Here is a 9,703-nt window from a genome sequence, read left to right on the forward strand (position 1 = left end):
AATCAGCACTTCAAACCATTGGCTGTAAAATAAAACGAGCATTTAAAGACATTCCAATCTTGGAAGGAAATATAGAGTGAATCGAATAAGCAGGTCTAAAGATTTGTATTTCACTATTTTTTGGTTTTTAGGAATTGCTCATTAAACCGCATTTCAAGTACCAATTCAACAAAAGCGTCATGAATATAAAAGATTCGTAGATGCGTTAACTGAATGGAAGGAAGCAAAAAGGGCGCGAAAAGGAAAAGAAAAGGTATCTTACTCGTTCGATCGTTCATTTCAAAGGAAGACAATGCACTGATGATTGAGATTCCTAAAGCCTAAAAGAGTAAATGAAACAAAACAAATGTTGAATGAATTGAAGTGAGGATGCGCTGAATGGAAAAGAGAATCTAACAACTAATAACAGATCTAAACGAGCAGAGTGAAAAACATAGAAAGAATAGAAAAAAATTCCGTTGTTGTAACAAATGATAACGTTAGTAATCGATTTATGACTTTTTAAACATCAGTGATAAAAACGAACACGACCCAAAAATGAGTGGGCAGTTTACCCTTAATTGAAAAATGTAGTTAAGTTAATGGTTATTTTAAATTAATAATAGAGTCAGAATTGATAGAAGTAGCTGACTTGCACGTTTTTATTTTCATTTTTGGTCTAATCCAAGAGGCTAATTAGTTGGAGATAATTAAAATAAGGAAATGAGTGTTTATTTAATTGTTTTCACTTGCCATTTATCTGGCTGCGTATTCCATATGCAGTATCTTTAAAATTGGACTAAAATCATGGATTTAAAAATATATTATATTATTGTCCCATGTGGCCCACTTTCAGTGGCGCCTCATCCACCCCCTACTGTTTTCAATTTCAAACCCAAAATAGTAATCCAAAAGCCCGCTAACACTTCCCAGCCTCAAAACAGCTCTCTTCTCTTCTATTCCTTTGAAAGCTCAAGCTTATTATAAAAACCTATTTCTGAAATTTAAAATAAAAACCATTACCGACTCACTGAGTTGAACACAGCAAGCAATGGCCGAGGATAGTTCCAGAGCTTTTGTCAAGGACGTTAAGCGTATTGTCATCAATGCTCACTTTTTTTGTTGTTGCTGGCATTGTTTTAAGTTTTGAATGTTTAGTGGCTTTATGTTGGTTTCAATTGGAGGGGAGGGGGTGTTTGGATACTAGGAAAGATGTGGAACTGCAAAAGAAAATGAACTCCTCGATTTCCTTTTGTTTGTCTGTTGTAGCAGAGAAGATGCACTTTTTTGGTGCCTAAAACATGCTTTATTTTAGAAGGGAAACAGGTGGCAAAAATGAAGTGTTTTTACCTGGCATTTCCTAATGCTTTCTCCGAAATTGTGCAAAATGTATGTATACAGTTTTTTTGTATCTTAAAATGGGATCAAGGATGCTACATGCTATTTTTAAGCCAAACTAAGTGCATTATATATGTGTGTGTGTAAGGATATTGAAATCTAAAAATAGAATTCTGTGTTTGTTTCATTGCAAATGGTAATTTAAATTATAATATTTATTTAAGATTATTTGTTTTTTGAAAACTGGATGAACTGAAAATTGGGTAAAAATAGGTTCTTTTAGATGTCATTTTTTTATATAAAAAAAAAGGAAAATAGGGTATTTGACTTACTATGAAAATCATTTTACAAAGGTAGGGGAAAAATGAGATTACGTAGAACTGTGTACGGCACAGCACTTTTTATTTTAAAAATATATTATTAAACGAGTTCAAGGTCTTTCTTCTGGAATCTTTGGATGCTTAATCATTGGAAATTGCCCTAAAAGTGATGTCTATTTTTGTTTGTGAATTTTGTTTTTAGATAGGAAATTGTTGTCAAGTTTGTCCTTTATTTATATTTTATGGTTTGATTAAGAACAAAAACACTCTCTCAATATCGTAAACATCTTAACATCAATCAAGAGAAAACTTAATATTTTAGATTGTTGGACTTCTGATGAATGACTGAACTGCTTATGTTGAAGTCTGGGACTGCTGTCGTTACTCGAAATGATGGACGATTAGCACTTGGAAGATTAGGAGCACTTTGTGAGCAGGTATGATATTTCCTATTATATGCCATTGTGAATGAAGTTCTGGGAGATTGCATTTATTGCTTTATTTTCCTTGTTGTAAGTACTAACATGGTTAAAGTCTTAAACAATGTGCAGATCAAAGAATTGAACTCTCAAGGATATTAATTTATTTTGGTGTCATCAGTTGCAGTTGGCCTAGGTCGCCAAAGACTTAGATATAGGAGACTAGTCAACAGCAGGTTTTTCATTTCTTCTTTTGAACATTGGGTAGTGACGTTTACACCTCTAAGTACATATCGACCCTAAAAATAGATATTGATGCCATTCATGAAAAAGAATAATGGGAAATAACTATATTTGGGATGAATAGTTTTTCCTTGATATTTTTCTTATTTGTTCTCTTCTCAAATTTTGCAGCTTTGCGGATCTTCAGAAGCCACAGGTAGAACTTGATGGGAAGGCATGTGCAGCTGTTGGACAAAATAGTCTTAAGGCCCTATATGATTCATTGTTCAGTAAGGTGGTTACTCATTTTTTATTTCATGACTGCATCAGGCAATCTTTTTTTGAAGTTCATTCTTTCTTTGCTGGAACATTTCCATATCCAATATGCATGTTTTATCACCAGTACACTGAAATTTGAAATACACTTTTTGTTTTGCTGCAGCTGGATATTTCATCAGCTCCACCTCTTGTAACAGACAGTGATTTTAGAGATAGAGATTTTAGGAAGCAACTAAATGATACAGTGAAGTCCTTATTATCGCTGAAAGTTATTCCTATATTTAATGAAAATGATACCGTCAGTACCAGGAAAGCTCCATATGAGATATCATGCTGATAATTTTTCCTGTGTTCCGATGTCTATTTATATCATTACCTATATCAGTGCTATCCTTTTCTACCTATAGTAGTTTTATCTACTGCTAGAATGAAAAAAATGATATTCTTCATCATAAGTAGAAACTTAAGCTTAGGAGGCTGTACTGATACATTTTAATACTTTACACAATGTGTGTTCATATATCAATATTATATCCCTCTGCCTATGGTGGTCTAGTCTATTGTTTGAATGGAAAGAGCTGTTCATCATACGTAGAATCTTAATATTAGGAGGCTATGCCTATACACTTTAATGCACCACAAATAGAAGCTTTTCTCAAGGCTCTAATGCACCTTCTAAAGTTTGTAAAAGGAAACTTTGACTCATCTTGAAGTTCATAATTTGAAAACTTTTCAGGATTCTTCTGGTATATTTTGGGACAATGACAGTTTAGCAGCTCTACTGGCTTTGGAACTAAAAGCTGATCTTCTTGTTTTATTGAGTGATGTTGAGGGCCTTTATAGTGGCCCCCCAATTGATCATTTAAGAGACCAAAACTAGTTTGGTTTAGCCAAAGCTCTTATTAACTTAATCATTTCAACTTTTTGAACTAATAGTTATCTAATGGTTGTCTTTTCACCCAGCTTGCAGATGGACTTATTTTAGAGAAAACATCAAGTCCTTCGGGTGTTCTTTTGATTGTTTTTGAATCTTGACCTGATGCACCAGTACAGGTAAATAAATAGGAGTAAAATTTGGAAAATCCATTCCATTATTTCTTTTTGGTGTAAGTAAGAAATTTAAATTAACTATTTAATTACTGAGGCGGATCGTATCATGGGCATATGTTCACATCCCCATGAATGTTAATCTTTATTTGGCTTGACCAAGGCAGGAAAATGCTATCTGGCATTGTATGAGGTGGAGCTAAGAGCTATTTCTTGTTTGCTAGTGATTTATCTGCTTCTATTTATGAATATACTCATGTGGCATTTTAATAAGTTGAATAGATAGCCTCATTAGCTATCTGAAGTGGTAATGGGCTTCTCCTGAAAGGGGGAAAGGAGGCCAAACGATCAAACGCTATCTTGCATAAGGTCTGGATTCTAAAATGAGTTTTCTTGGATGTACAGAATTGAAAATTCATGTTTATTTTTATTTTTGGTATTTTATCGCCTCCTTTTGAATTCATAAGTAATAACTGAAGCCATTCCAAACACTGTTGGAGGTAAAGATATTGGACTTGTGACCTCAAGAGACGAAATTCCTGATCTTTTAAAGGTTGATAGAAATCCTAAAGTTACCAATCTGTAGAATTGATACTCTACAACAGTTTACAATTTAATTTGGAACACATCATTAAATATATTTTTCAGCTCGATGATGTGATTGATCTTGTGATCCCAAGAGGCAGCAACAAACTTGTTTCTCAAATCAAGAATTCAACCAAAATTCACGTTCTTGGTCATGCAGGTTAGATGAGATACTTTTGTCTTATGTATGCTTGTCCTAATGTAGAGGTGTTCATGGACTGGGCCGGATTCAAGCCTAGTTTCTGATGTGGTGAATTATACTGTATGTTTCAGATGGAATATGCCATGTATATGTTGATAAGTCTGCTAATATGGATATGGCAAAGAGGATTGTTTTGGATGCAAAAATAGATTATCCAGCTGCTTGCAATGCAATGGTAATTTATAATTCATATGTCTGTTTATTTCTGAAATTTATTCTTTGAGGCTCTATTTTGTTTGCCATATCGCGGTTCAGCACATTGCATAGTTATTTACTGCTTCTCTTTCACTTTTGGCAGGAAACTCTTCTTGTCCACAAGGATTTAGTGCAGAACGGTGTACATAATGAGCTAATTGTCGATCTTCATATGCAAGTTACATTGCAAATACCTTCACTTATTATATTATGGTAACTTCAATTATCCAAAAGTGAAAGTTATCCATGATTATTGTGATGCAATATTTGAAATACGAATGGATAACAGAATAATTAATCTTTTGCAGGTGTTAATTTATACGGTAGACCAAGAGCAAGTTCCTTGTTCAATATCCCACAAGCACGCTCGTTTCATCACGAATACAATTCAATGGAATGCACCGTTGAAATAGTCGATGACGTGGCTGCAGCCATCGATCATATCCATCAACATGGCAGGCATGTTATTCTCTCTTTTGGCAGAGACGATTATTGAAATATCTCTGTTTGCTTTTCCGTTAGGACGTATGACTATGTTTCCATCAGCAGATGGACATGAATTACCCATTTTCCCCCCTCCCTTTGCAGTGCACATACTGATTGTATCGTTACGGACGACCGAGAAACTGCGGAAGTCTTCCTGCATCAAGTCGACAGATAAGACTTGAATTATCTAGTTGTCACGTCTAAAACAAGAAAATGCAATGGATATGTGCAAAAAATTATTGGTCATCATGTATTTAAATGGGCAGTGCTGCTGTTTTCCATAATGCAAGCACGAGATTCTGCGATGGTGCTCGATTCGGTCTAGATGCCGAGGTATTGTATCCATCGCTTTTGACACCTTGTTAATGTGTCCAAGTTCCATAGTTGATTCCATTTTTCTTCTATAACCAAATAAGTTGGGATAAGTACGAGCCAGATTCATGCTCGGGTTCCGGTCGGAGTTGAAGGATTGTTAACAACAAGATAGTACAAATCTACTAAAGATCATTTATCTACTACACATTTCTATGTACATGTACATACATGCTTCCTATAGGAAATTATCGTCGGTAATCCTGCTATATTCGAATCGTTTATTTTACTGTATTATAATTCCGTATTTTCCGGCCAAACACAGGATTCTGAAAGGAAGTGGGCAGGTGGTGGATGGTGATAAAGGGGTCATTTACACCCACAAAGACATACCTGTTGATTCTTGAAAAATACGAAGGGGAAACACTGGCTGAAGCTGCTGATTTAGGTTACCTTTTTTAAACGGGATAGGAGTGTTTGTTGAAGGTCTTGTTGTTTATTACTATTAATGCAGTGCTCTGTTCTGATGATGTAATTTTATTTCTTTAGGGTATAACAACGCAGAGCACTTAGGAATGAGTTGATTAGTTTATGTTCCTTAATTAATTACTATTTTTCTTAATTATTTGTTGTGATCCTCTAATATTATTATAGTGATGCTAATGACTTAGGAATATGCTATTTAGGTTCTTTATCCTCTCTTCGCTGTAAACGAGCCGACTCGAAAATTCTGAAATGGAGCTCGACTCAACTCGAAATCCTTGAGAGCCTAAAATTTTCAAGCTCGACTCAAACTCGAAATCATGAACTGAAGCTCGTAAAAGCTCGAAAAGGGGAAAAAATTCTTAAACATAATTCGATTAAAGCCTCAAACTCGAAACCTGAACTTGAACCTGAACCTTAAATACATGAAAATCTTATACTGTATTTTTTTAAATCAATACATAAATGTTAAAATTATTAATAATTTTTTTAAAATAAAATTTTAATATATTATATTTTTGAGCTCCTCACGAGCTTTTCAAGTCGAGTATCAAGTAGCTCGTTTTGGGAGTCCAATCGAGTCGAATATTTATCGAGCTTTGATCGAGTTGATCTCGAATAGCTCGCGATCTGTCTCGTCTTATTTACAACCCTAATCCTCTCCATTCTCGGATCCGCAAAATATATATATGAGATTTGCTTAATTTTTCCGGGGTAAAACATGTTTCATATCACTCAATTATTAATAAGGTTATATACAGATTGTCTAACTTTAAAAAGTCACAGTCAGATCACTCAATTAGTTTGTTACAAACAAATTACTCCTCCGTCAAAAATGAATCGAAAGTCTAATGTAACCTCGTATGATAATAATTTTAGTCTCTAAAATTATGTATTCAATTAATTTCATCCTAATTCAAAATATTTCAATAAATTAAATTCTTCATATTTAAAAATTCTATCAATTTAATTCTTGTTCGTCTCTCATATTACTTACTCTTTATCATTGATCATTATCCCTCGACACTCATCAAATAACCTTTTTTTAGACAATAATTGTTCAAACTCGATAAATAAGGACCATACGATTTCAAAAAGGTCTTCTTCATATAAAAATGGTGCTTTTAAATATGGATTGAATTGATTTTTAATAATTAATTTTAAACATTAATTAATTAATTAAGAAAAATATATGTGTGCCGCATAAATGTCACTTCTCCACATGGTAGGGAATACATCATTTAATTAAAATTTTCCTACGTATATATATTTATTTATCCACTTGATTCCAAATTCTAAAAGGAAAGATTTACTTTTTTTGAGATACTTGGATGCTATTTTTATGTGAAGAATATACCAAATAAATAAGAATCAAAAGGACTCAATTATCAAATTTCTAGAAGATTGTGATGGCCAAAAACCTCAAGTCTCCATATATAAACAAATCAATTTCCACTAATTTTGTTTAATTTCCTTCCCCATGGCAATTTAACATGCATCGTGAACCATGGAATTGTGATCAAATTAAAATGAATTTTTTTTATTTGCATTTATGGGATTTTTGCATAAATAGTTTGATAGAATCATAATTAGGTAAGAAAATTGGAAGACCATTCAAAATTTTGCAATGTCAACAAGTTTTTTTTTTAATAGAAACAACTAACTTTATTAAAAATATAAAATATCTAAACTACAATGAAAGTTTATAACCACAATCATAAATTAAACACATAATAAATATATTTTTCTAAACATTATAAAACTAACCACTTAAGATCACGACGATTATACAAGGAAAATGTTAAAAAATCTAATAAAAAAACTAATATAAACGATAGATACGAACAGATCTGGCCGCATCGGTAAACAAACCACAAAAGAAGAAGAAGCTATTGAAAGGCCACCGACAAATCACAAGTCAAAATTGAACGACGTGAAAATATTATCCACGAACTGTAACACCACTGTAGATTCTTGATTTGTCTGGGGTTTATTCGAAGTTAATCTGGGTCTATTACCGTTAATAATTAGTTCGGTTAGATAAATATGATATTATATGTATATAAATAACTAAATAATAAGAGAAAATGTAGGTGTAATAATAATCAAACAGAATTAAATATATAACATAGACTAAAAATATTATTAATGGTGTTGTTACAGGGCCTACATCAACTCCTAAAACAGGCTGAAGGGTACAAGCCCAAACTAAAGTGATAGGTTTGGGATTCAGCAGCCCACACCGTAGCCCACACGTGAAGGCCCGAGACGTTACGGTTTCCAGCTTCTGTCCAAGGTTACAACCGCCGCTCACCCTGGACCGTTGGATCTGCTTCTAATCCAACGATCCAGATAAAGAGACCATTAGGGTTTTTTCCTTATGCCAAGCGCCACCGAAGCCAGCGCCGTTGGATCTGATGAGATCCAACGGCTCTCACCATTCCCAGAATACCGAGGTAGTGCACACAGTGTCCATGAACCCCCGAGCGTGCACAGGAACCTGAGCCGGCGTGCACAGATCAACCCAGAGCCCCGAGATAGTGCGTGAATCTACAGAGAAAGCTCCATGGTCGGCCAACTACTGCTGCCATTGAGGCTCACCATAATTGAGCCCATATCCTGCAAACACACAAACCAAGAGCAGGAACCCAAAACAAAAGGCATTTTTCTTTGTGCAAACGGATCAGCCATGACAACCAGAGAAAAGGAACACAAAAGAAAGGAACACAAAAGATAACCACAAGAAAAAAAGACCATCCATCATCAACCATCGCGAACCAGAGACCACGAAAAAAACACATCAATAACCATCAAGAACGGAACCACGAAGAACCCATTAACAAATCAAAGTCTACTGCCATTACAACCCAACAACCAGAGTAAAAACAACCCTTACCTTTTGGAGCATAGGAGAGAACGGTCACCGTCGCTTGAGAAATCGAACCCCGTTGAGTCACCAGGGTAAGTCGTCGTTTCGTCTTTTGTTTCGGGTCTGTTAGAGGAGAGAACGTTTTGAAACATTTGGGGGTTTCCGTTGATAAAAGTAAAGGTCACGTTGGTCGTGGCTTCGGATAGGGAGGGGAGTGGTGGCCTTAGGGTCTAGATTTACGGTTTAGGTTTGGTTTTAGAGAGATTTGAGGTCTAGGTGGTCGTCGGAGTTCGCGGCTTTTTAGCCAGGGTCATTTGGGAGTAACACTCGCGGTGGCTGCCACGGCGGTGGCCATGGTGGCCACAGGCTTTGGATTTTAGGGGGCTTACAGAGGAGAGTTGGAGAGAAGTAGAGAGAAAAGCGGCGAGGGGGAGTGTTACCTGGCTTAGATGGCTGAGAGAATGAATTAGGGTAAATTTTTCACATCAAAAAAATCCCATATATTCGTCAAGCCAAATGACGTCGTTCCGTATGATTCCAAAACGGCATCGTTTTGAGTCTGGGAGATGAAACGTGTCCAGGAAGAGTAGGGTTAATCGTGTGAGAGGTCATCCTGGTTTTGTTTTGTCTTATTTTGGTCCATGAACTGAGCTTTGTTATATTTTTAATTTTGTATCTTAATTTTCAATTCATTTCATTTTAGTCCAGATACAGGTTTTGGCTATTTTCACGCAAATTTTACATTGGATGTGTAATTTGACAAACTTTCAGTTTGGTCCTGGAGTCAGCATCTTATTTTCTCTTGATTTGGTTCCCTAAGTTTACGCATATTTTATTTTAGTCCTCAAATCGTAGCTTTTCTTTTCTTTTAATTTTAACTCTGTATGTTACGCATGTTACATTTCAGTCCTGTGTTGATAAGTTATGTTTTATTTTCGATTGTGGCTTGTAATTTCGATTATTTGAC

General features: G+C 35.0%; 2 long non-coding RNA genes and 1 pseudogene across 2 annotated transcripts; 2 read left to right on the forward strand and 1 right to left on the reverse strand.

The window, feature by feature from the left end:
- The first annotated feature begins 970 nt into the window (after window positions 1-970).
- On the forward strand, window positions 971-5,262 carry LOC120172749 (annotated as a pseudogene).
- Window positions 5,263-5,500: 238 nt separating this feature from the next.
- On the forward strand, window positions 5,501-5,789 carry LOC120172696. The gene is made up of 2 exons (XR_005520988.1): window positions 5,501-5,558; window positions 5,710-5,789. It is a non-coding gene; the product is annotated as an uncharacterized LOC120172696 (long non-coding RNA).
- Window positions 5,790-7,989: 2,200 nt separating this feature from the next.
- Window positions 7,990-9,193, reverse strand: LOC120172697. Its single transcript, XR_005520989.1, has 2 exons — window positions 8,764-9,193; window positions 7,990-8,486 (listed from the first exon to the last, which is right to left on the reverse strand). It is a non-coding gene; the product is annotated as an uncharacterized LOC120172697 (long non-coding RNA).
- Window positions 9,194-9,703: the final 510 nt, after the last annotated feature.

The sequence above is a fragment of the Hibiscus syriacus genome, unplaced genomic scaffold (genome assembly GCF_006381635.1).
Source record: "Hibiscus syriacus cultivar Baekdansim isolate YM2019G1 unplaced genomic scaffold, ASM638163v2 tig00111877_pilon, whole genome shotgun sequence".
In the NCBI taxonomy this organism is placed as follows: Eukaryota; Viridiplantae; Streptophyta; class Magnoliopsida; order Malvales; family Malvaceae; genus Hibiscus; species Hibiscus syriacus.